Here is a 27,883-nt window from a genome sequence, read left to right as displayed (position 1 = left end):
GGTTCCCCCTCCTGTGTGCTCCTGAGCAATCTTTATCAGAGACCTTAGTACATGTTATTGAAGTTGCCCATCTATGGATCTGACTCTTCAGTGTGAACGTGCAGATCAGGGGGGAGAGACTGAGAGCTGGATCTCATTGAGGGCCTGGCATAGGTAGGCCATGTGGCAGTCGTTAGTGCTATTCACAGATATTCCAGGACCTCTGCCCCCTGGGCACATAGTAGGTTTGCACCTCCTGGTCCCCTCATGGTTCTGCTGGGCCATGCAACACGCTCTGGCCAATTAGTTGCAAGGGAAAGTGGAGGGTATCTCTTCTGGACCAGAGCAATCACTTGCCAGTGCACGACCATACACAGGACTCTTTCCCTCTGCTATGGGAACCACTCCCCAGAGGCTCCATCAGTCAGTATCCTGCAGCAAGGAGGGTGCCCAGCACAGCCCCTAGCTAATTATGATGGACATGTAGGAAGAGGAATAAATGAGTCCTTGTCATCGCAGACCACTGAGACTGAGGCACTGCTTATCATTACAGTAACTTAGCCCATCCTGATACAGGAAGTCCATACTATCTGGTATTAATGAATAAATAAAGAAGAAACAACACTCTGACTGATCCATCTGCTCAAAGAGCCTTGAGAGACATTCTAATCCATTGCCTCACGTTCAGAAAAACCCATACTTTAAATTTAGTCTCTTCCTAAAATCTCTAGAGATGACCAGGAATACATTTGGATGTTTAATAATGTCTTGGTTAGGAAATTCATTTTTGTATCTAATCAGGGAAGTGACATGTGCATGTCCTTGGAACTACTGAAGGGTGCTCTGTGGTTTCACCATGCCTGCTATGGGTTCTGATAGACTGTGGCCACACATTGCTAACTCAGCTCAACTGAGGCCAACTGTCTGATTGTGGAATTAGGTAAGCACACTGCTCCCATCCACTCTTCCCTTAGTTCCTGCTGTTTTTCAGTGTGTGTGTGTGTGTGTGTGTGCGCGCGCGCGCGCACACACACACACACACACACACACACACACTTTCCTTTCCCATATAGTTCAAAATATGCAGAGCCTGCCTAATAACTAAGGCCATATTTCTCATGTCATGTCATGTCATTACTGGCTCTAATTATCTGTGTCTTTGAATGTACCATTGATCGTTTCCAAGTATTGGTTTCTCATTTGGGAGATAATTATGATGAGACTTGAAAAAGACAATATATGAGAAACATAGTAGAGATGTGAAGTATTAGCCACATCCCATGGCATGTGATGGGAAGGAAGCCAGAAAGCATGACTGCCCTCAAATGGCCAGCATTCCTCCGTGTTCGTGTCTCTGAGAAGCCTCTACGAAATTAAGTAGGTCATTTGGGGATGGATTAAAATGAATCAATTATTGCCCTAAAATATCTGCCAGCTAATGAGGTCCTAAGTACACTGGGAGGTAGGATTAAAATGTGTGGATGGCACGGAGGGATTTCAATAGACTTCCTGGACAGGTAACCCCCATGAGCATTTAGGGGTTGGGTGACCAACAGGGCGAGAAGAAGAAAAGTCAAAAGTTCTGTTTTATAGCTTCATCCAGGATCAGTGGAGCTGTCCTCTGGCTGTGCAACCACTGGCCCATAGAGGCATCCCTGGGAGAAACATCAGACCATTCTGGTACAAAGTAACTTACTGAGTGGTCCCACCATCATCAAGCCGAGCCATGGGTGATAAGACAGCTGAGAGACTGAAAGACTCTGGTTATTTAGTTAAGAGAGTTAACCAAGTTTCAAACAATTAAAAAATTAGTTTTGGGGATCCTCTTTTGTCCTTACTGCAGGCCAATGAAAATTTAAAAAAACATTTTTTTCACAGTGGACGTGACAGACCATGGAGATTTTTTATTTCCCTCTTTTCTTTTTTTCTTTCAGTAGAAAAAATAGTATTCCTATTTCTGTTCTTCTAGACATATTTAAGCAGACAGGTTAAGCTCAAACCACTGGCTGCTTGATGAAAATATGTGAAGAGACAGTAAATAATGTCAGTACTTGGAAAAACGGGATGTTATCTATCAAAAGGTAAATGATGTGTCACATTGTTTTAGTGCCTGCCACTTTTTTTCATCCTCACCCAAGGATATGTTTATATTGATTTTAGAGAGAGAGGAAGGGGATATATATATATATATATATATATATATATATATGCCACTCCCTGTCCATGAAGGTTATGGTCTTTTGAAACACTGAAGTGGGCTGGTAGAGAAAGCTGTGAAATTACTTTCTCCCAATGTCTTTGAGATTTAGGTTCTTTCCTCTCTGGATGATCTAGCTCTGACGCTCCGAGGGCAAGATCTGAGATAGAATCACCTGTCAAGGTCCCTTTTTCACCCATAAAGTACCGATCAGAAGGCGCCGACATTTACAAGGTGATGGCAGAAAATGGTGCCGAGTTGGCATTAAACAAAGAAGACCTCGGAGGTCATGGGAAGACAGCGTGATTGAGCCGAGACCCCGATGGTTAACGTGCAGCACGCACCCTAAACAAACATGGACTTGCATGAACACAGAGAGACAGAGCTGTGGGTGATACCACAACAAAGCAGGGCCAGTTCTTAAAACATTTCCGAAAAGTGCATGTGAAGCAATGAAATCCAATTGCTATTTTACTGATAACCAATTTGTGGCAACTCTGCTCCTCTCTCTCCTTCAAAGGGGGATTGATATGACATGAAAACGATCCGTGCACTTTCTTATTGAGCATGAGACCATGAACAGACGGATCATGTTTATTTTCCTGACTCATGAAGTTCATCACATTGTGCACAGATGGAAGCATGATGATTCAGGGGATGGTAAAAACACACACACACAAAACAAACACTATAAACCCCAGTGCCTGTGTGCATGACGAGAAAGCAGGCACCATGACACTAATTGGTAATTTGTGTCTCTGGGGAAATTAAGAAGCAGTCTTGATGCTTAAAGAATTCACTCGCCTTAAAGGAAAAGCATTTCATTCAATATGGGCCATTTGTGAACTATACTGATTTTTTACTTTAAAAATACTGTGGTTGATGGTTTGAAACCCATACTTTGAGCCAAAACCTTTGTTCACTTTCATCTATACTCATAACTAAGTATTAATATTTAGCTATCGAACCAGAGCCACATATGATTTTTAATTTTAAAGCCAAGACTAGCTAGTGAGAGGAGTAAGGGGCCAGAGTCTTTAGAAGGCTTTTAGGCTCATTTCAATGGATCCCTCATCCAGTGCTGACCAGACACACACCCCATCGCTCAGCTGGGGGATGGTGATCAGTCCTATCAGCCCTCCTTCGGACACACCGGAAGCACAGACACCAGTGTGCCCACCCTTTCGTGAAACAGGAGCTCTCAGATGGACTCTTTTATTTTCCATTTCCAGGAGGCGTAGCATCCCCCTGCCAGTCCCATGTGCTCTCAATGCCCTGCCCCTCCCCCTCTCTCCTGTCCAGTCGAGCTCTCCCTCAGCTTCCTTCAGATGAACGTAGAAGCCTGTCTCTGGCTGTGGACTGTCCTCCCCTGGAAGTCTCTGTCTCACCGCCCTCCCTCCCCCACCAACCCCCGCTACACCTGCTTTTGGCTCCTCCGATTGGGATATCGCAACATTAGGAGTGGACATTCTGTCTGTCCTTTAACCAAGTCCCCTCAGTACATTCCAGTCAGGAACTGGGCCCCTGTCTTCTCCCTCTGAGTCTGAATGTGCCTGGGTAACCTCAGACTTTAAAGACTGAGCCTCTTCTTCACACTCCTTCTCCCATTGAGGGACTTGCATGCCAATATCTGTTGCCAGTCATCCTGGTAACAAACACCTCACTCCCCACTCCACACACCAGACAAACCCACTCTGGTGCATAAGATCCCTCCTCCACATCTGTCAGGACCTTACATTGTCTACTGATACCCACGCGTGTGCTGTCTACATGGCTTGATTGCTTTCCTTCACCCTCAAACAAACTCTGTCTACTAGCCTCCCTCCTACCAGAACACACATTGCTACAGCAGATCAGAGACACACATCCATCACGGCCATCTTTACAGAACCTGGAGTGACCTACCAGTGCGATTTATTTCTTCACAAATATAGTGTCTCAGAGGTTCTTGGTCTTTTCTTTCCTTATCCCCATTAGCAAGATCCAGCCTAAATGCCTTCTAACATTGCATTTTACTCTGTCTTTATATTTTATCAGAAAAACTGAGTTGCACCCTGTGTGGGAATTTCTAGACAGAGTTGGTGGGTGGGGAGTGTTTCCTACCTATAAAATCTGGTGAGAGGGTCACCAGGATAACCTCGACAACCTTAGAAGGGTATATGTAACAGAGGGAGGCCATCCAGAGAAACAGGGTCCAGGGATAACAAGTCTTCAGCTACATCCTTGACTGGTAAATACAGCCAGCGCTCCAGTCTCCTCAGATGATCAGGTAAAGGACAGATGGAGGAACCGAAAAAAGTGTCAAAGGGATTCACTGAAAGACAGGAAGAATCCTTATGAGCTAACTAATATTTAAATCACCTTTGGATTTCTTACTTATCACAATTTTAGATCTTGAAAGTCCTGCTAGATCCCTCATCTTTAGAGAGATCACTTAAAAGAATAACTCAATTTATCCTGAAGCCCACTCTTTATTTTTCGGTGATGGGTAGGAGAATCCTTCTGATGGCTGAAGTCCTTTTAGGGACACAGTGCTCATCCTACCTATACCCCAGGTTCAAGATTGCTCAGCTGTAACACACACACACACACACACACACACACACACACACACACACACACAAATCTTATCCTATCTATACCTTAAGTTCAAGATTGCTCAGCTGTTACACACACACACACACACACACACACACACACACACACACACAGCTTTCTCGGATTCTTGAAGAGAGAACTATAATAGTTGGATCATTTCAGTAACTCCTTTTGGATTGCAGCCTTTTAGCACATTTTTTAGAGTAACAATACCATCTATTATTAGCTGCTTGAAACTGGGCAATTTACTTACTTTTCTGAACTTCACGTTTCTCACCTATAAAATGGGGACACTAACACAACTCATTAAGTGAGATAATATTATGCTAAAATATTCTACAGGCAATGAAGGATGAGCCAAATGTTAGTAGTCATTGTTCCCACTTCACTTTCGTAGTGCCCTACAACCTTCATACGAAAGGTTATTTGCTCAATAAATGCCACTGACTAAATGACTGATAAAGTAATTAGAACCTGAACTCCCTCAATTAACTCTAGTAGCAAAGGTCTGTTTTTCACGGTCACTGACATTATCCAAGAATAGATTTTCGGGCTGTAAGGCGTGCCTGTGGGATGTCTCCCCTTCGGCAGCTGTACAGTGAGGATCCAGAGGCACACATCAGTCTTTGGCTTAGTACTGGAAACTTACCTACTACATTTAAAAATTTAAGCATAGAATCAAAGGCAATATTCTTCTTAGAGTGACATAATGGATGGATGGTTGGAAGCATTATCTACTTCCCATGAAGAACAAACTCTTGAAACCAATGCTTCTTCCCTGAGCACATGCATTTTCATCGGTAATTTTCAGGGAGTTCGATAACATCAGACCTCTTGTCCCAGAACTACCACATGAGCAATTTTAACTTCCTATGACAGATTTGTTTTCTATTCTTTGTAGTGAATGCGGGAACATGGCCCAGGCTTTCCTCTACAATGACCTCAGGCTCCAAGTCCCCACCCCTCAGACACTGGAAGTAATGGCAGCCAACAGCTCTCAGCTGAGACCCTCCCTGGGGAGTGTCCGAGGCTGAAGACAGTCCCTTGACCCCAGGTCATGTCTCTTCTGCAGACAGCCTGCACCAAGGAGTGACTCAAGTGGAGGTACAGAGGCCTAGTCCCCTCATCCCAAGTGTTGACGACTCTGGAAAGACATCCAGCTCCAGAGCAACCATGGGATCAGCTGAGTCTGGGGGTGACAGAGCAGTTGTCCTTCTCCTCTGTCCAGTCCTGTGCTCCCTGCTCTCCATAGGTGCTGGGCCCAGAGCCACTTACGAACAAGCTAGTGCTTGTGCATCTCCATCTTGCAGATGCTCCTGCTGGGACAGGAGGGAGTGCATCTAGCATTCATTCTTGCTCAAGCCGATGGTTAAGCTCTTTCCCTCCAATAGCACCACAACCGAGCTTAGAATCGTGCATAAAGGGTGCAGTTAGGAAAAGAAAATGCCTTTAATTTCCATACCCTTCTCTTGCTGGCCTTATGATTAAGTGTCTATTGATATTTACATAAGAGCTCGCGATTGCTGCCTCAGCAAGATGAGAAGCAAACCTAAAAGCCTTCTTGGTAGAATCCAGCCAGGGAAGTGGTTCTTTAATGTTCCCCACTGGCCTGGAGGTGGGGCCAGGTCACTGGGAGGAAGGACAGCCCCAACATGGCAAGGTAGCTTTGGGGAAACCCACAGACCTACAGGACCCCCAAGGTTACTCCCTAAACCTGGCGAAAGTTTCTCCCCTAACCCCCCCCTCCCCTAGGCACCTTTCTAAACCCTTTCTAAGGTGTAACAACAGCTCTGCCTCACAATTCTCACCCAGGGCTGTGTCCACCAGGCTGAAGGGACTCCCAGAACAGAATACAACATCTGACAGCTCCAGCTCACTGTTTTTCTAGCAAATCCTTGGCAGAAGCTGGCTTTTAAAGCGCATGAACGGCACATCATGGTTCCATTGCTCCACATCATTTCTTTCCCTCCCTTCCTCTCTGATGCACAGGGAGGCCAACGTCTCAGCACGGCCCCTGGCCAAGTGATTGACTGAATGGCCTATTTACCAGGTTCTGGGGGAGAGAACACAAAACAAAAACAGAATCAGACTTCTGCCTGTGACAGACATGCAACCAGGCTGCACACTGACTGTGTTCATAATTTTGGGACGCCACCAAAAGGGACAGGTTCAGACTATTCTGCCGGCACAATGCTTTGGTGTTATTTGAAAATGCACATTTCTGTCTGTGTTCAAAAACTCCATCCTGGTCTCAGTGGGAGAGTTCCCCGGAAGATGAGGAGCTAGAGGGTGAGTTAGTTAGAAGTGACAGCAGTTTGAGTGAGTTCCTCCACCCTCAGACAGGCATGCACACAAAATCTGAATCCAGAGAAGTTAACATGATTTTGTTGTTGTTGCTGTTTTATGTATAGCTACTAATGAGATCATGATCTGATACAGTGCAGGATGGGCTTCTGACCTCATCATCAATAACAAATGTCAAGATGAAAGTTTGTCTAATGCTTTGCATTTTGCTAGGTATTTCATACCCAAATTGGAATAATAATTGTAGGAAATGGAAAGTACACCCCTAATTTAAATCATCAATAATCCCACCTTCTGAAAATAATTTCTGTTTATATTTTGAGTGACATGTTGGATATTTGTACATATAATATTATATATCTACTCGAGGCCCAATGCACAAAATTAATGCAAAGGGCTCAGCCCTCGCAGCTCCGACTGCATCTGGAAGGTCGTCCAGAAGGATGTTCGGAAGGACATTTGGCTGTTCAGTCTAATTAGCATATTAGCTCTTTATTATATAGGATTCTATATGAATAATTACTGCTTTGTCATTTTATTTTTTTAAAGTATATTTTATTGATTTTTTACAGAGAGGAAGGGAGAGGGATAGAGAGCTAGAAACATCGATGAGAGAGAAACATCGACCAGCTGCCTCCTGCACACTCCCCACTCGGAATGTGCCCGCAACCAATGTACATGCCCTTGACCGGAATCGAACCTGGGACCTTCCAGTCCGCAGACCAACGCTCTATCCACTGAGCCAAACCGGTTTTGGCTGCTTTGTCATTTTAAAAATAAGTTATATGTCCACGTCACTTTAAAAGGTTGCATAGTTTTCCCTTTTATGTGTACTTCATAAATTATTTAACCATTTCCCCAACTACTGGATGTTTAGGTGTTCCCCATTTGTTCCTCTGATACCCACCCTCAATAAACATCCCCGTAGCCGAATATGCACAGGTGAACACAGGCATGAGTACTTCCTTAGAATGAATTCTTAGGAACAGGACTAAAGAAGGTCCTTTTAATGTTCATTCTGTCTATTCCACCCCATCCTCTTATTTAGTCTAGGCAGTATGAAAAAATGGAAGTAGGAGGCGGTTAGAAAACCTACCACAAGGACAGGTGTAATGTATGGTAAGTGACCACGGCTCCTGCTGCACCTGGACTGCATCAGCATGCTGCTGCATGCAGGGCAGGGGTGTGGAGGCTGGGGTTACTGATGGTGACTTGGTCACGGAACGACTTCCATATCTATGAGAAGTGCTTACTTTTATGCAAGTGGTTAATTTCTTAGTGAATGTAAAGAAAACGGTTATAATTACATGATTAGTGTGCTGTTAGCGGTGCCTATTCCACAAGGAAGTTCGGTTTTAGTTTGAAATGTGTTAGAGTGGTGGTTCTCAGACCTTAACGTGCATCAGAATCACCCAGAGGGCTTCTTAACACATGGCTTGCCCAACTCCCAACCCAAGTTTCAGATACAACACATGCTCAAATCTAATCCCCCAAAGTGATGCTGTTTGGGAGGGGCCTTTGAGAGGTGATTAGGTCAAAAGGGCAGTGTCCTCATGAATGGAGTTAGTGTCCTTAAAAAAGAGACCCCGGGCCTGGCTGGCATGGCTCTGAAGTTGAGCATCGACTTATGAACCAGGAGGTAGAGGTTCAATTCCCGGTCAGGGCCCATGCCTGGGTTTCGGGTTCGATCCCCAGTAGGGGGTGTGCAGGAGGCAGCCAATCCATGATTCTTTCTCACCATTGATGTTTCTCTCTCTCTCTCTCTCTCTCTCTCTCTCTCTCTCTCTCTCTCTCTTCATCTCTGAAATCAATTAAAATATTAAAAATATAAAATAAAAGAGACCCTAGAGCGCTCCCTCGCCCCTTCTGCCATGTGACGACATAACCAGAAGACGGCACCTAGCAACCAGGAAATGGGCTCTCACCAGTCACAAAACTTTGATCGCAATTGCCAACCTCCAGAGTTGTGAGAAATAAATTTCTGTTGTTTATAAGCCACTTACTCAATGATATTATATTACAGCAGCCCAAACAAACTGAGGGATAGGTCCATAATTGCTCCCCAATTTACGTGTTTTGTAAGTTTGAATTTTCTGAAATTGGGTTGATTTCAAAGTCAATTATATCTAGTGCAAATCCAATTCCCAGGGGATAATCTTTGCTGAGTAGCACGTGGAAAGTAGTTAGCCGGAGAATCGGGTACTGAAAAGGCAAAGATAACATCCAAGGTGAAACTGAACATGTCCATGATGGGACAAGGATGAGGATGATGAGAGCTGACATTTACTGAGAGCTGACTCTGAAACTGGGACTCCCATAAGCACTGTCCAGGCGTTTTTTCACTCAGTCTGCACTACGATTGCAGGAGGTGCTTCCATCCTATTTTGTCTAAGGTGAGAAAGCCACGGCAATATTTCACATGGTATGGAAAGTGAATTGATTGATTAGCTATTGAACCAGTCTCTTTATTTTTAATACAGACCTTGAAATACCCCGGTAACACCAAAGGCAGTGTAATAAGTTTCAACAACCAGGTAGCAGTGATGTTTACATTGACTAAATAGCAATTTGCTAAGATCAATGCTTTTTAGTCTTTCAATGACTGGGAAGAAATAAAGTGACATTCAGAGTTTCTTGGGAAGATGGTCCCTTTTAGATTTATGCAGGAAAGATAAAAAAAAAAGTAATTGCATATGCCATTATTTTTACTTACTATTCTCATAAACAGACTAATATACAGAAAAAATAAATTCTCCTTGATAAAGAGAAAAGATAACTGATAAAATGAATTTTATCAAAAGGAGAAACTTAGCATGTCTGGCTCATGAGGTTCCCTAAAGTATAGCGGGTGATGTATGCAGAAAAGTGGTTCTTCAACAAGAAAGCAGAATCCAAGACCAGAAAGGGTTGCTCACTGGTGAGGCTGTGCTTCCCCGGTTCCTAGTTTCCTCCTGCAGCTCTCTCTGTCCCCGGCTCCTCTGTGATGTCCTCCCCTCCAAATCCCACACGACTTGAAGGCTCAAGTCAAATACTCATTCTCTAAGTCAGAGATTTGTAAGGTGTAGCGTGCGCTCATGCGAACACACACACACACACACACACACACACACACACACACACGTTGTCCCCCACATATACATACCACACACATATACCACACACACACACTGTGCACGTGCACACACACACACACACACACACACAAACATTGCCCCCCATATATACACACCACATACATATACCACACACACTGCACACACACACACACACACACACACACACACACTGCCCCCCACAAATACACACAACACACGCTGCACACATACCACACACCTGTCTACATACATAAGACCCATAAATACACACCACACATACACCACATATTTATACACTTTATACACTTACACACATCCCACACACAATCACCCCCCACACACATATACATATACTACATACATACACACACACATCTCTCACACACACACCTCCAGTGGTTCCATATTCTGAAATTGTATGTTTCATAGGAGATGTATTTTTCCAGAGCAAGTTCTATAGTCTTTATCACATTCTCCAAGAGACTCACATTGTCCTTCATTCCAAAAACTGCAACCATCCCTTCCCTATCCCATTAGACAGCTCGCACACCACCTAGCAGATGCGTTCCAGTTACTCCTGCTCTGCCTCCCTGCTAGACTCCAAACCCTCACAGGCAGGATCCATGTCTGATGTGCCCCTGAGTTCTAGCCAAAGCACTTAGCACAGAGGAAGACCTTAATAAATATTTACTGAAGGAAGGAAGGAAGGAATAAAGGTGGGAAAGCAGTGAGGGAAACTTCAAAAACCACCAGATTTCTTCCCCATCTCCTGACAAGGTCACACCAAACTGGCTCCAGCAGAAGACTCTGCAAGCACCAGCTCCCAGATCCCTTTAGAAAAATCACTTTCTCTGTGGTTCACTGGCTGCAGCCTAGGATCACGACTCAGCCCACTCTATTTCCTCTCTCTGTCACTCATTGAATGTCACCTTGTACCACTAATACTTAATTGGCAAGAGGTCTTGGAAAATACAAAACAGACACAGAAAGTATTAAGCAGTTGGGACGGAGAAATCGTTGGCATGATTTGGCTGTGTTAAACAATGACCAAAGTTCTGCCAGTGGGTCATTCAGGGCTTATAAATACAATGATGTGTCAAAAATCAGGTCTAGGAAATATATCAAATGAGTTGAATTATACCAGAAAAAAAGACTACTTGGTAATGTTCTTGTTTCATTTGCTGATGGCTCTGCCGGTGTCATTGAAAGGAAGCTTTGCCTCTGAACAAAAGAGTTTGCATGAGTGAATTAAAGGAGACATCCAATAACCACGAAGAAGGCTCCTATTTTTTAAATCGCTCAATTATTAGATTACTAGATTAACTTTTAAAATCCATCATCATTGACAATGTGTACTGTATCCTCATAATCACGTGCACATGGGAAAATCTGGTTACTCTCTAAGCAAACAGGTACTTGAATACCTGGCCTCTACTTTTCAGAGCAGATATTTTAATTGAATTGAGGTAAACTATTTCCAGTGCCAATAGGTAAAGTTTCCAGGTAGAAGAAACATCATCAAATATTCGGCCTTCATTCAAATGTGAAATTTTTATTTCCTCGGTTCCTTCTCAAAATTTGATGAGAGAAATATTGTGGACAGTGGAGGAAATGTTGAATGTTTTTTAACTTGCATGTATTGGGCACTTACTTTATGCCAAGAATTGCACTACTTACTTAACATTGGTTACAGCATTTATTCTTCAAATTTCCCTCTAAACTGGGAATATTATCAACCCACTTTACAGATGAGGAAATAAGGGCTCATCAAGTTAGTTATTCAGATAAATTAATGACATCTGGCACAAAAATCCATGTGTCCTTATTTTCAGGGGAAAATATACATTTATGAGCTTGAAACATAGAATTCAATAAGTTTGACAAATGAAGTATTTATTTACTTTGTTTCAAAAACATGTACTTTATCTTTTTAAAAGATGGACACACAACCCTAGCTGGTTTGGCTCAGTGGATAGAACGTTGGCCTGTGGACTGAAGGGTCCTGGGTTTGATTCCGGTCAAGGGCACCTGCCCACACTGCTGGCTTGGTTCCCAGTAGGGGACAAGCAGGAGGCAGCCGATCAGTGATTCTCTCTCATCATTGATGTTTCTATCTATCTATCTCTCCCTCTACCTTCCTCTCTGAAATCAATAAAAACCTTTAATAATAAGAAAAACATGGACACACAGATACTATAAAACTTTTTAGTAAAAGCAGCCACTCTACTGCTGATTGATCCTTGATGATGAAAGTGACATTCTATACTCAGTATTAAAAATATATTTACCAATGGCTCTTATTCATGCATTAGAGTATAAGATCCTCTTTGTTATATCTGACAAGACTGGAAAACACTGAAGTTTTAAAATATCTATGTCTATGTTGAAGTTGTCATTTTCTCGAACACTTTGATAGTATTTTTCCCTAGACATTAAAAAAGTGTTATTTAAAAACTGCTGCTACATGAGGGATTTATTTTTGGTTTTCAGAATGATTACTTAAGGCAGGTTTCTCTTTCAAATGCAGGAATACTTAAAGGGAACGAATCCATGCAACATAGAAATCCTGGGACTGCTGAGTCCCGCAGGGAGCTTACTATAGCAAAGACAAAAGGAAATGGACATATTTGAGCAAAAAGAGGTGGGCATGTATGTCATCATGCAAACTCGGCGATTTGACTCTAAAAGCCAGTCTCTTCCCGGCCACCTTATGCAAAGTAAAGGGCTTTGCATGCCTGCAAGAGGATATTTTAGGAGATGACCTTTGCAGAAAAAATGAACAAAATTGAATTAGGCCTAAAGTACTGCCATATCATTTATGAGCTCTTAATTCAGTTATGCTCAGATCCCTCCTCTTCCTCTCATGAGGACAACAAAAGGCATAAAAACGCATGAATGGAATACTACGTTTCTATTTTCCCTCCCAATGTGTACATGTCATTCGGTCCTCCGGATGAACATTTATGCTGCTTGGGATAATGATCAAGTGCAGGATTTGCTGTTGTTTTAGGAAGGAGAACACGGAAGGTTGAAGTGTAAACTAGAGCAGTGTTTCAGGGGGAAATGCAGGTCTAGGACAAACTGCTGGGTTTTGGGTGAGCAGAGCTGATGTTTCTTGTATCCAGGAGATGCAGAGACAAGGGCCATTCTTACTCTCCCCTCCCCTGCTCCCCTGTTTCTCCCTTTCTCTTCTCTCTGTGGACATCCTGAACTGAAACCCTGTTACTATGGGAGAAGCAGGCTTCCTCAGACAAGGGGAAACTGGCTAGATTTTAAGTCATTCTGGGAGTATTTCTGGAATAGTATGGGCTGCCTGTGTATTTCTGAGCCTGGACCCAGAAATACAACCTGAGAAATACAGAAAGAGTGACATTTCATACAGGGAGTTGTTGCCTTTTTTTTTTTTGCTTTCAGAGAGGAAGAAAGAGGGGGAGAGAGACAGAAACATCAATGATGAGAAAGAATCATTGATGGGCCGCCTCCTGCATGCCCCCCACTGGGGATCGAGCCTGCAATCCGGGCATGTGCCCTGACCGGGAATCGAACCATGACCTTCTGGTTCATAGGTTGAAACTCAACCACTGAGCCACGCCGGCCAGGCTGTTGCTTTTCTTAGAACCTAGAGCTTGTCCTGGCCGTGGGCTGGACAGCAGGTGGACAGACAGTAGGGTTTATGCTTCCTGTGTGACACGTTCTTTCAACAAGTCCCAAAGAGCCCTGTCTCAGGGCCCAGTGGTTGCAGGCTTTGTGTTGGCAGGTGTATCCTCAGATGCCACAACAGGTTTGACAGCGGGGTTCTGGGAAAGCACAGCCAGGCACCAAAGGTGTGGGCTCCAATTTGCATAGAGAACAGATGCAAGTCACAGGTAAGGAAAGTGCTGTGGGAGCTATGTGTCCCCGGTCCCCGCCCACCCTGCCGGATAAACACAGACCCACACACAGCCATCTACAGATGTGCTGGAGCAGGGTCAGCCAGCAGCACACGGGATGCAGCAGTACCAAGGGTGCGTTGTCTTCATTTGTTCAAGTTTGACCAGGCAGCTAATTACAGTGACCCAAAGAGGGCTGTCAGTGCTAATGATGCCATGCTTTTGCTTTTGTGATTATCACAGTATTCTATTTTTCCATTATCAAAAGCAAGTTACATAATTTCACCACTAGCAAAAAGCCTTAGAACAAACAAAATGCACGAGGCACACACCACCAGCAGTCCCACTACTCAGTTTACGTCTTTTCGAAGACCTAGGCTTGCTCCTAGTTTACACGTTTGGAAAAAAACACCCTCAATTATGAAAGACATCAACATATTTTAAAATCCAGTGAATAATAGAATACTTAGTATCAACAACCTCCAAATTAGGAAAAAAACAGGAATGTGGAATATACATTCAGAAATAAAACAGAAAGCTGTTTTAGCTTCATTTAAATTGTGAGATTATATTTGTGGGAAGGAATGACATGTATGTGTGGGGAACACTTTGTGGGTACAAGCCCAGCATTCAAGATCCAAGTGTCTCTTTATCCCAAATTGCAATCCTTGGGTGTTGGCATAATGTTAGACAGAGGACACTATAGGTCACTGGAGGTGAAGGATTTTCACAAATAATAATGGACCATATTGTCAGGGGGATACATGTGGACCTGTCCATTCTCCCCACTAAAGAGATGCTAGACTGGGACAATATTTCTGTAACTGGCTGTGATCAATTAATTGTAGGCACCACTGCACTCGGACCAGCCTAGGACAATATTTCTTAAACTATGTCTGGGAAAGGATCTGCCTCCCCCTCATTCCCGTCCTTCACAGACTAACACTTTTGTAAAATAAAATAAAAATCAATCAAAAGAAAAATGAATTTAAAAAAATCAAAGGTTTTCAAAGTAGGACACCCTCCCCCCTCATTTTTATAATTAGATTTGGCAGATACGGTCAAACTTTCCATTTCTGCATTTATCTCATTATGACCCATTGACCAACAACTCACTTTAAGTAGCACCAAAACAGAAAGTTAGGGATGATCTTTAGTCATCTCATGTGGACATACTGAAATTACAGAAGAAAATAGGAGGTGCCAGAAAGGAAATAGAACCCAGCATATATAAACATTAATGGGAAGACGATGGCATCGTCACAATATAAGCTACCAGTAGAGTTGATGACCAGTTCTGAAGAATAAGAAACGTCCAGGTTCCCTGTGAAACCCACTGGGCTTGAGAATTGTGAGGCTATCAAGTGATGAGTGAGCTGCTGCACTTGTAGCTGCAATGTGTGAATTACCTTGTGGCACCTGCAGAGGGTGGCAATTATTGCAGCACACAAATTAGCTCCTTACGCATGAACAGAACGACCCGTTATGTTCACTAGATTAATTGCAGTAGCTTACTACTTCTGAGATTTCAGGATCTAAACCGAAGGAGTTTGCCATTAAAGGCCAGTAAAATGGCATTAGTTCAAGTAGGTAAGACTTTTCTTTTTACTGCAACGTCAGCACTAGTGGTTGTGAGAGGAGTGACGTTAACTGGCCACTGGTCAAAGGTGATAAAATGTGTCTTTCCTGTTTGTTCTGTGAGAAAGTTAGGTGCTCATGGAGGCACTGTGATATCTGCTGTTAGAGCTCGATCTCTGTTCTAGAGAACGACAGGCGCGAGGGAAGACGAAGCCTATTTTTTAAAACAGCAAGTTATATAAGCGTTTCATTCAAAAGGAAAACATTAAATGCCTCTTGGCCTGGGGGAGCTGAACCAGCTCCATCAATGTAGCAAGTTCAAAGTCTGCCATGCATATTTCACACACAAGCACCCTGCTACCCTCATGAACCCTACACATTTAGTTGTCATTATTTTCAGGAAGATTGGAACCATACACTTTTGCAAATGTGAGCATCAACCACTCTCCTATGATTTTAAAATGTGAGGAGATTTGTATCCTGTCTGCTCCTTTTAAAAAAATACTTTATTGATTTTTTTAAAAAGAGAGGAAGGGAGAGGGAGAGAGAGTCATTGATGTGAGACTGAAACATTGATCAGCTGCCTCCTGCAGGGCCCCTACCAGGAATCGAGCCTGCAACCTGGGCATGTGCCCTGACCAGGAATCAAACCGGCAACCTTTTGGTCCATGGGACAACCCCCAACCAACTGCTACACCAGCCAGGGCTTAGCTGCTTCTTTAAAAGATACTTAAACAGTTCTGGATGCTTCGTGGCATCTGAATTAAATAAATAATCAGAGTACCATTTTATAGTTTTAATTTAAGGAAATATAGCTATGAATTTGATGACACAATGAAATAAAGCAGTCACTTTCCATTTTCATGGTAAATTGTTAAAAGTCCTATCAAAAACTGAAATTGGGCGCATCCAGAAGTAATGGCTCAGAACAAGTAGGGCTTGGTTACGGACCTCATAAAGGTTCAAGACCAGTGGGGATGACAGACAAACCAGCACTATAGGAAGTGCCATGTGCTGTGAGAAATGCAGGTGTGTAGAGACCATGCAAAAGCCAGGTAGACTTTCTGGGAAATGAGAATGCTTATTTTTGGCTTTATTCCCCTAAAGGAGGTTTCTTCATCTTCAACTGGTCTACAGACACTGCGATGATAGTTAATTTAACTGATGACAGTTGGTAATGACAGTGATTTGCTTCCTGGGAGAGAAGGAAACAGTAATTACTGAATCATATGGTTGCTCTTATTGACAAGTCCCCTTTCAAAGGAATCAAGATGTTCCACTCATGTCCATTTCTACATGACAGCCACTCATGGGAGAAAGTGACCTGAAGTTCTTCCCACTTTTCAAAGCTCAATGAATGCAGAAAATAGGACAGTTTGGCTTCAGAAAAAAAAAAATCTCTTACAGTGTCCCACTGTGGCTACCTAGGTTTAAATTTGTAAGAAGTTGAACTTTTCTTTCATGGCTAGAGAAAGCTTTAATGCATACTTGTTAATGGAATAAGAAATTTCAGGAATAATAAATTTTGTTTTAGTGTCACAAATAAAAGAAGTTGGGTCCTCGTCTGGTTTCCAAATATAAAACAAAGACAGATTTTATAGGTAGCAATACAAAACATAAGCCAGACTCACAATTAGAAGAATTTTTCTTAATTCTAAAGTTTATATTACTTCAAAAAAAAGTAAACAGCCCAAATGTCCATCAATGAATTAACAGATAAAATATGTTATATTCATATAATGGAATCCTATTCAGTAATAAGAAGGAATGAAATACTGATATAATCTACGCAATGTGGATAGAACTAAAAAACCTTATATTAAGTCAAAGACTCCAAATACAAAAGACCTCACATTGTATGATTGTTATGAAAATGTCCAAAAAGGGCAAATCTATAGAGACAGGAAGTAGATTAGTGGTTGTTCAGGGCTGGATGTGGGAATGCAGAGTGACTGCAGATGGGCACATGTTTTCTTTTAGTGATGATGGAAATGTTCTAAGATTAGAACATAGTAATTGTTGCACATCTCTGCAAACAAACTGAAAATCATTGACATGTGCACTTAAAATGGGTGAATTTTATGGTATGTGAATTTTATCTGAATAACATAGCAGTTGTTCAATACATATTGATGAGCAATTATATGAAATAAATAACTTTTAAAGTACAATCTCTATAGCTGAAATTGTATTTATATCCCTCTATCTTTCCTCAAAACATTATGGTTATTTACAAACATAATGTACTATGAATTAAAGAACAAGTGCATTAAATCCCCCTTCCTTTTTAAAAGTTATTTCTTTCAAAAAATGTTTAAATCCTCACCTAAGGATATATTTTTATTGATTTTTAGAGAGAGACGGAAAGAGAGAGAGAGAAACATTGATCCACTGCCTCCCATATGTGCCCCGACCAGGGATTGAACCCACAACCTAGGTATGTGCCCTGACCATGAATCAAATCTGAGACCCTTTGGTGCACTGGACGACGCTCCAAACAACTGAGTCACCAGACCAGGGCAAATCCCCCCTTTCTTTATTTCCTATGGTAATTAAAGTCTAAAGTAGTTAATTAATTCATTTGATCAATGTTACTTAAATAGTTATTAAGCACTTTGTCAGGCACTGAAATTCGAAGTACAATGAGCTCTGGTCTTTGCTCTCAAGAAGCCCATGCAATATGGGAAAGACAGACACATAATAAGGAATTAGAGTAAAATGTGGTGAAAACTATGACAAAGACATACATAAGGTATTGGGGGGGGAGGGGAGATTTTCAACTGAGCCAACCACAGAAGGTTAAGTAGAAATAAGCGAGAGGAGAAGTCAAGGAGGATGGATATTCAAGCAGAAGGAACCACATGGAGATAAGCAGCAGCAGGATGGACTTGGGGAAGCTGAGTAGGTTCTGGGGGTTCAAGTGATGTGTGCACCCCAAGTATCAACAGGAAACAAGGCCAGAACAGTGGATAAACACCAGTTCAGAAAAGGCCTACTATGCCAAGCTGAGGATCTCCAAAAAGGGTCTTAGATTTTCGAGCTGATGCATGAAAATCAGGTGGGTATTTCAGAAAGATCACTGCAGTATCAGCGTGGAGGACAGACACAGACGAGCCTTCTGCCACCTCTTGGGGCTCTGCCTCCCGGTGTCCACACTTTGCTTCCATCTCCAGGAACCAGAGCTTCAGTGGCCCTGGTGTTTCTCTACTTCCTCTCACAGACGCTGGCCTCTCTGCCCTCTGTAGTCAGGACTTTTCCAGCTGCCCTCAAAGGAATCCCCATTCTTCCCTTGGTGTCCAGCTCCCAACAACAGCTGCTGGTCAGGCACCCAGGGTGGCCAGCTGGACATAGAGGTATCACACATCTTATCTAAAGAGACATTCATGTAAAAGACAGTAGACCAATGTCCCCACTTCCAAGGCCATTACATCTTTCTAGACTATGATGGTGGAACCATCACTGTTTGAAGTTCAGTAATGAAATTACTGAAACAAAATTAGTTTAAAAGAACCAACAAACTCTTGAACTATCTGAAACAATATAATTTGTGACCCTAGACTTAACAGCACAAATACTTAGAAGATGGTTTGTTTTTGTAGTTTCATTGCTGCAGTAATACTATTAATGAGTTCCAGTGCTGTAGCCCCTCCCCTACAGAGACAATCACGCGCCCACCCCTGGGCCGCACATTGGTTGGGAATGACAAAGAATAAATGTCCTTACACAGCTTTCTCTTTCCTGTCACTCACTGGGGAAGAAAGATGACAGGTCAAGCTTGAAAAATGGTTAAATGTGATATACAGATGGAATAAAATTACATTTATTTGAGGAAAATTTCCTGTTCTTGTCACATAGAATGTCTAAAATTTTCTCTCCCCCTCCCTCCTTCCCTTCCACTCTCTCCGAAAAGCAGTGGAAAACATGACAACAGAGGTGAGAGGTAAGACACTAATCCTATTCCCCTCCCCCTCAAATGCTCACAAAGTCGTGAGAAAATACCATAAAAACACTTGCATCGATCAAGCAGTTTTAAAAATTGCTTTGTTTTCCGGAAGGACCATCAACATCAAAGAGCCAGTTGAACCATATTCATTCATTTTCAAGATTTATGAAGACATCATTAGCTTTCTGTCAATGAGTGAGAATGCTCTTTATTATTCTAATTTAGCAATCCCCAGTGACTTCACACATAGCTTCCTTGGTAACTGATGCTATGAGGTGAGACCAACGTGAATCAGGCCTCTCAAGGGAATTCCATCAGCCACTTGTGACACCACCACCTCCTCATTATTCTATGCCATCCAACTTGAAGACCATTGTCCTGGAGACTAAAGACGGCTATTTAGGACTTACATTTAATTCTAAGTATTGATCTGGGTAAACATGATATAGGGTTAATATCTGAGTTCTGTGCCTCAGGGCCCTATTTTTAAGCAAAATCACCCAGGATGTGTATTCTATCGGGGCTGGGGAGGGGGACAGGAAGGAGTGGCATCATTTTCAGCCTCAAAAAATAAATTACTTCTCACCCAGAGACAAGAAACAATTTCTTAGCGGTCACTGCAGAATATTCAGTGATGTACTGTGTTTGAGGTTACATTTGTTTTTAGGTCATTTCCATGCTGGCAAGATAATTTATTTACTGCCTAATTTTTTTTATACCCACTTACTGTCCTGTAACTTTGCTTCTTATTCTCTTTCAGGTTTCTTAGATAAGAAATCTCAAAAAAAAAAAAAAAAAAAGAATGATCATACATTGCTAACATGGAGAAGCCCAAACAGAGCTTATAGGACTATGATCAGGGAATTTGTGGAAAAGGCCACATGGCAACAGGCTCACACTACAAACTCCATCTAAAGGATGCAGCATTTTTCTGTTTAAAAGCAGTAAGTTGAGAAATTTTGTGTTTCAAACAGAAAAAAATATAATCTTATAGACAAAGTATCGAACAGAAAGGTTTGACATCAGAACTCTTCCTCTCACGGGCTGTACCTCCAGCATCTCAAACTACTTCTGCTTCCATGAACGTACCCAGATGCCATGTTCTCTCTGGTGTCTGGACCTTCTTACACTGTTGTTCCCTCAGCCTTCTCTTTCTGACCCTGCCTCTCCCTCTAACACTCAGCCTCAGGTATCAGCTGGAACATCCTTTCTCCTTCTTTGAGGCCTACATTTAGCTAGGTGCTCTTACTATGTGCTCCACGGTTCCCTGGACCTCTAATGTCAGAGCATCCGCCATTCTCCATTTTCATTTATTTTTTTGGTTGTTGTTAATCCTCACCTGAGGATATTTTCCCATTGCTCTTCAGAGAGAGAGTGGAAGAGAGGGAGGGAAGGAGGGAGGGAGGGGGAGAGAGAGAGAGAGAGATTTCGATGTGAGAGAGACACATCAATTGGTTGCCTCCCGAATGTGCCCCAACTGGGGGACAGAACCAGCAACCCAAGTACGTGCCCTTGAACAAGAACTGAATCCATAACCCTTCGGTGTTCAGTCCGATGCTCTAACCACTTAGAAACACTGGCCAGGGCCATTCTTCATTTTTAATTCTGTGCATCTGTCTTTCCCTATGGACTGCAAGCTGCAGGACAGGGGCCATGTTGGTCCCATTCAACACGGTATTTCCATTTCCCAGGACATATAGCAAGAGCTCAAGTAAATATTTGTTAAAGAATTCATTAAAAACGTCCCCAGTCTTTATGAGCATGCATTTTGTAATACTGTTTTGAGAACTTGGAAGAAAAAAATGAGATGGTAAAAAAACATGGCAAAAGAATACTACGCAGCTATAAGAAAAGAAGAAATACTGCCATTTGTAGCAACATGGTAGAACTTGAGAATATCATGTTAAGCAAAGCAAGTCAGGGTCTTATTTTAAGAATCATGTAATTTCACTCATATGTGGGATATAAAACTAAAAGCAACAAATGAATAAACAATAAAACATAGACATAGACAACAGTATGGTGGTTTCCAGAGGGAAAGGGGGTGCGAGGGTAGGAAGGGGAAAAGGAGGTCAAATATATGGTGACAGAAGATGATTTGACTTTGGGTGGTGGACACACAATGCAATACACAGATCATGTATCATAGAAATGTACACTTGAAACCTATGTAATCTTATTACCCAATGTCATCTCAATAAATTTAATAAAAGCACTGTAAGAGCCCTAGCCAGTTTGGCTCAGTGGATAGAGCGTCAGCCTGCAGACTGAAGGGTCCCAGGTTCGATTCTGGTCAAGAGCACATGCCCAGTTGTGGGCTCAATCCCCAGTAGGGGAGCGTGCAGGAGGCAGCCAACCAATGATTCTCTCTCATCATTGATGTTTCTATCTCTCTCTCCCTCTCCCTTCCTCTCTGAAATCAATAAAGAAATATATTTTTAAAAAACAACTATAAGAACATGGGGTGCTGATTATAAGAAGTCTCCCAAACCCAAGTAATTCTTTTCTGAGACTACATGTCAGTGTGGCCTGTCACAGTTGGCTTTATGTCAGAAGTTTTTTGTTTCTGATTTGTAAGAAGGGCATATTAGATACATATGGGCTTTAGAAAAGCAATGGAGTCCTGTCATACCTTAGAGAAATATTCCTTGCTTTTAGTTTACTTTTGTGAAATTATAATTTTTTTCATAACTTGAAAACCTCCTAAATTTGTTTTGACATAAGTTATTTAAAGATGAAGAATCCTTCACGAGAGTAGAGGAATAAAAATGACTGTGTTTATTCATAGATAGGGTAGAAACACAATAAAGGTGATACTTATTTTTAAATTTTATTGAATTTATTGGGGTGACATTGGTTAATAAAATTATATAGGTTTCAGGCATACAATCCTACAATACATCATCTGTATGTTGTATTGTGTGGTCACCACCCAAAGTCAAGTCTCCTTCCATCACCGTTTATCCCCCCTTTACCCTCTTCTACCTCCTAAAGGTGATATTTAAATTATGTTGTGTGGAGCTCATAAAGTAAGTCTGAATATACTTGTGTGAATATCTCAGCAGGAAGTACACAGCTCCTAAATGCACTTGGTGACTTTCTCATTTGCACAAACTGAACATGATAAGGCCGCTCCAGTTCTTAACAAATTCTAAGCCTTCATGTGATCGCTGGTTTTAGCTCCTGGTCACTGATCAAATACTCTCTTTAAATCTCAATCTTTAAATCTCATATTCAAGAGCTCCCCATGGTGCCAGATGTATTGTACTAGGGACATGCTTTTTTGAGAGAAAGGGGTTTACTAATATTTAAATTTCTACATATTTATCAAACCTACTCATAGTTAGAAGATAGGTAGGGGTCAGGCAGGGACAGATGACATTCTCTTCTCCTCTTGCCTCTTCAATGTTGTGATTCTCAAAGACCCTAACTTGCCCCTCTTACCCCTTTCTTCTCTCTCTCTGGGTAATCTCACCCACATCCCTATATATACTGGTGACTACCATCTCTCCAGCCCTGACCTCTAAATCCTTATCCACCTCTGCCTCCTAGGCTAGCGCCACCTGGGCGTCCCAGGGAAATACCTGTCAACGTGTCAAAAGTGCGGCACCTTATTTTTGTATTCCCTTTCTCAGTGACCAAACAGTGGCTCAGGCCAGAAACCCAAGAGCCACTCAGAAGCCTAATTCTCCTGCATGGGCAGTCAGTCAGAAAATCCTTTACATTTTAATTATCTCTAGAATCTATCCCCTTCGAACTCCATGCCGATGCCCTTTGGCCAGGCCTTGTCCCCTCTGCTAATGAACGGTCTTGCTCCTAGACTTCCCTGTGTCCACTGCCTCTCCAGCAGTCATTTACTGATTTAGTAATTTTTATGTTAATATCCTTCACCCTCTACCCCATTCTCAGGATAAAATGCAAACTCATGAACATACCATAGAAAGTCCTTTGTGATCCAGCCCCCGACAACCTGTCCACCCCATCGTTTGCTGTTGTCTAATATGTGAAATCCCTCTTTCTCTCTATGCTCCCACCTCTATGCTCCCCAGCACCCTGTCCATACCTCTAATAATGTGAGGAATGGCACCCGCTTGGCCCCTGCATAGCAAAAAGGCTTCTGCTCTTTTTGCTTGTGCAGAGTCTGGTCTCTCTTCCTTTGGTCAGAGAACTTTGGAGAGCTCCATTGGAGGGCCTGCCAATCAAGGTGCCCTGCCCTCCCCACCCAAGGGGTGGGCTCCTAGCCTAAGCTAGGCCAATCAGAAGCTGATTCACTTAGGCAGCATTGCCTTGGTGGGACTGTCCACTAATTCCATGTCTAGATCCCAGGACTGATTCCAAAACCCACTTCTTTTGATGCTTTAATTTTTATTTAAGTGGCTCACAACCCCTCAACTATCCCCCAACATCCTTCAAAATCCTAACTGAAAAAGCAATTGGAAAAAATAGATTTTATTGTTCTATACGGTCTGGCACAGTGCCTAGAAATCAATAAACATTTACAGAATTAATTAACTGATGCTTGCATACATGAATAATAAGAACCCTTGAAGGGGAACAGAAAATATTGTGTCCAAAGCAATGGATTTCAAGATTTTTTTAGCTAAATTAAAAAAAAAAATTCATTGGTTAATAAAATTATATGGGTTTCAGGTGTACAATTCTATAATACATCATTTGTATATTGTATTGAGTGTTCAATATAAAGTCGTTTCCTTCCATCACCATTTATTCCCCCATTTACCCTCTCCTACCACCCCCACCCCCTTTTCCTCTGGCAATCACCATACTGTGGAAAGGTGCTGACATTGTTCCATGTTCGCAGCAGGGTACTTAAGCTCTCTGTGTCTCTTTACATCCCTAATGTTTATTTCATATTTATTTCCCGAAGTTACAAAGGAAAGAAGAGAGCTTTGCCATTATGCCAGGACAAACGTTGTTCACAAGGACCCAGCTTATTATTTAATCAGTCCTAGACCACGTGACTCTTGATTCTCCATTTAACATGTTACGGATACACAATAAATATGAAACAATTATAATTTCTAGTATTTGGAAGCACTCTTATATCAATGGTGGTATTTTATCAAATTGGCCCAGATGACAATAAGGAATTTGAAAAATGAATAAGTTAATATATAATTTATGAATGTATAAGATATTCTGTTGCCTTGGCCTATAATTGCCCAGTAAGCTGTGCTGAGCTTGTCAGGAGACGATACCAGGTATGTTAGGTGGGCAGCCACACTCCAGACGACATTTAATCATGGCCTGAATGCAATATATTTGAAAAGCTGAGCCTTAATTATTATCTTAAAATGGACTGTATTTCATATAAAAATCATATAATCACACAGGTTAATATTAACACATTATCTCAAGAACACTAAATATATATGCTGAGAAAACAGGAAATTGAAACCCTTCTCATTACAGCCTGAGAGTTCCAATGTCTTGGTTAATTGATTAGAAATAAAGACTTTGAAATATAATTCTTAACCCCTAGATTCAGATTGTTTTCATAAGAGCAGTACCTGAAGGATCAGGGATCCTAAGTCACTATATTCTAATTTCAGTCTTCTCTTTAGTAGGAAGGTTAACCTTCCTCGTGGCCCAGACTTTCTACTATGCCGAACTTTGTGCAGCCCTGCTGGATGCTCTGGGGAAAGATGCAACGCCAAGCCTACTCCATTTACGCAGGCAGACACTGCAGTCTGGGAAAGCCTCCATTCAGAGAGCTGCCTCTGACTTTCCAAAGTGCGGCCGTGCATGCCTTTCCTCACAGGCTGAGAATGAGGAGAATTGAGGGTGCAGTTGAACTCGCTGAAGGTAGACTTCTCCGACAAGGGCTGAAATCAGACTGCCAAGACCCACAGATAAAGTGCAGAATCATTGGAGACTTTAGGAAAGCAGAGACAAACAGGAAGACCTCTTCAACATTAATGGAAAGAGTTATAACTGCAGCAGAAGCAGATCCAAGACCTGCAACCTGGACCTAAGAGTCAGGGGCACAGACGTGTACTCAGCAAGAACGCAGGTCAACAAGAGACCCAAGAACCACCTTGATACCCTCTGTGCAAAGGGAATCATCGCACCTGACTTTCCATCAAGCCTGCACCAGCACAGAGCATGAGCAGCCTGTGCTGAAGCCAGACGGGCAAAGACTCTCAGAAAACTCACCCTACCTGGTCCACACCTACATCCATGCAGGAACTCATGAACTCCAGGGGCATTTCTCTAAAAGTAAATAGACAGACATTTCACTGGGGATTCGAACATGGGAATAGCTAACCTTTCTTTCTATAGCCAACGGTTCCTTCATCCAGTGATGGATGGTGCACCCCACGTGGGAGAGTAACAATCACTCAAGGGCTAGGTGCTCCCGTCTCCAAGGCTCTGCTTATTGCTAGGAGAATTCCTGATGGAAGGACACGTAGCCCTCCTCCAGAATCCAGGACAACATTTTTCATTGTGAAAAGAACTCTCACTTATGAACGCCTGAAGCTTACACTGGGCCTTTCTCCCAGCATCCACTGCCTCAGGGTACCATACTGAGATGCAGGGGGAATCATTAGTCAACAGCTATATAGCTAGACTAGGGGATAAACAAAACTTTTATTGATGCTGTTGTTTAATTCTGCCATCTACCCAACAGTAATAAAGTGAATAAGTAAAGAGCCAGGTATAAAAGACAGAGAGGTGTCATCTGAGATTAAGCAAGGGGAACCTGGGGACAGAGGTCCCACCTGGCCTGTCCATTCAGCAGATGTATGTCTGAGCACATCATCTGTCTGCCTTTGGTCCCCACTTACTCAGCCAAAGCACAAGGGGATTGAATCAGAGGATCCCCTTAGCTAGAAAATATAGTGAATCTATATCTATATGTATTCTTCTTTATTTTTTCTTTTTAAAAGCAGCCACATGGGAAGAAGGTCTAGGAAGTTCCATTGCACCTCAGAGAGTATGACTGGCAACTTTGGGTTGAGAGCCCCTTGGTGAAAATGTTAACAACCAACTTCAGTACTTGACAAATGGAGAGTTAAAATAAATCATGCTGCCCCAATAAATAAAGGTTCAGCATTTGAACTTGGTACTGGCCTAACAGAAAAGCTCTTTTAATATTTCTGGCTAAAAGTTATGCTATTACTTTAAATTCAGTATCTCCCACTAAATCCTCTCATTCCCCAACCAAACTCACTCCACCTCCTGCTGTCCCATTTTCTACCAATCTAACCATTTCATGGGTCACCTTTGACTTATTTTTCGTATCATCCTTCATATAAAACCAGCTATCAGTTCTTCTCCATCCTTCCCATGAGGGTCCCTTTATTTTTCTGGCTCTCAGTTTGGAGGCTATCACAGGAGGGCAGAGCAGATACAATAGTGAACAGAAATTGGGCCCTGAGTATATTTAATCTTCACAACTGACCTTCAAGGGAGGCTCTGTAATTATCCTCATCTAGGTGCAGGGGGTAAGTTCAGGATTGTGGACCAATCTCCACCTAGCACATAGTAGCTAAACCAGAACTCAATCTCAGGCAGTGGGTGCCACAGCTCAAGCTGCACCCTTCTGCCCACAGCATTTCCAAGGGCCTGGCATGATGCTCGCTACACCATGCTGTATTTGATCTCATTAGTCATCAGTATGACCTTGTGAGATCAGCCCACGTCCTCACTTTATAGATGCCAGGAAGTAGCTCCAAACCCACATCTTTTTATGCTGCTATGCCTCCTTGCCTCACACTGGGACTGGGGGCTAGCCTCAGCCCTGCTCTACCAGCCACTCCACTCCACAGTGTCCCAGATAGGCTCACCAAATTAATTCTCCTAAGACACTGCTTTAATCATGCCACTTTCTGGATCAAAAGCTTCCCAAAGCCTACCCTTGGCTGCATGATGGCTTTTACTTAACAAATTCCAAGTTGGTCACTCTGGCATTCAAGGTCAAGTGGAGGGTAAGATGTGGCACTCCTCCAATAGCTGACCTCTTTTATTTTTCTGATTTCATGCCCCATGACTTCCTCCTTCTGAAGTTTTCCACCCCTAACCTGTCCCTTCCTCCCTCCCTGCCTTTACTCAGACCTTTCCTTTGTAAGCTCTTCTAGGTGTTTCTAGGTGTCCTCGGGCTTCATTCCTTGGAGTACAGACCGGAGTGAACCCCTAAATGTATTGAAGCTGAAACTGTGTTACAGTGTTCTGAAATTCAGGTAATTAAAATCCTATTAAGCATTCAATATTATTAAATTAAGTTTTGTGCTAAGGTGGGTGACACTATAGTGCAACCTGGGTATAATATGAGCTTTCAAAATTTAGTCGCATTATT

The 27,883-nt window shown here is 42.4% G+C and overlaps 1 protein-coding gene and 1 long non-coding RNA gene across 3 annotated transcripts in view; one reads left to right on the top strand and one right to left on the bottom strand.

Annotated features, from left to right (window-relative positions):
* Nucleotides 1–27,883, bottom strand: part of KCNB2 (potassium voltage-gated channel subfamily B member 2) — a 313,898-nt gene that overhangs the window by 184,474 nt on the left and 101,541 nt on the right. The gene's annotated exons all lie outside the window — the stretch shown is intronic.
* Nucleotides 19,931–26,645, top strand: LOC129147248 (uncharacterized). 2 transcript variants are annotated; one of them, XR_008554618.1, is made up of 3 exons: nt 19,931–19,985; nt 20,324–20,507; nt 25,149–26,645. It is a non-coding gene; the product is annotated as an uncharacterized LOC129147248 (long non-coding RNA). The 2 variants fall into 2 exon arrangements; XR_008554619.1 differs by lacking the exon at nt 25,149–26,645 and adding an exon at nt 24,452–24,575.

This window comes from Eptesicus fuscus, chromosome 19, assembly GCF_027574615.1.
Source record: "Eptesicus fuscus isolate TK198812 chromosome 19, DD_ASM_mEF_20220401, whole genome shotgun sequence".
Taxonomy (NCBI): Eukaryota; Metazoa; Chordata; class Mammalia; order Chiroptera; family Vespertilionidae; genus Eptesicus; species Eptesicus fuscus.
The sequence above is the reverse complement of the archived record's forward strand: the minus strand, read 5'-3'. Positions and strand labels throughout refer to the sequence as shown.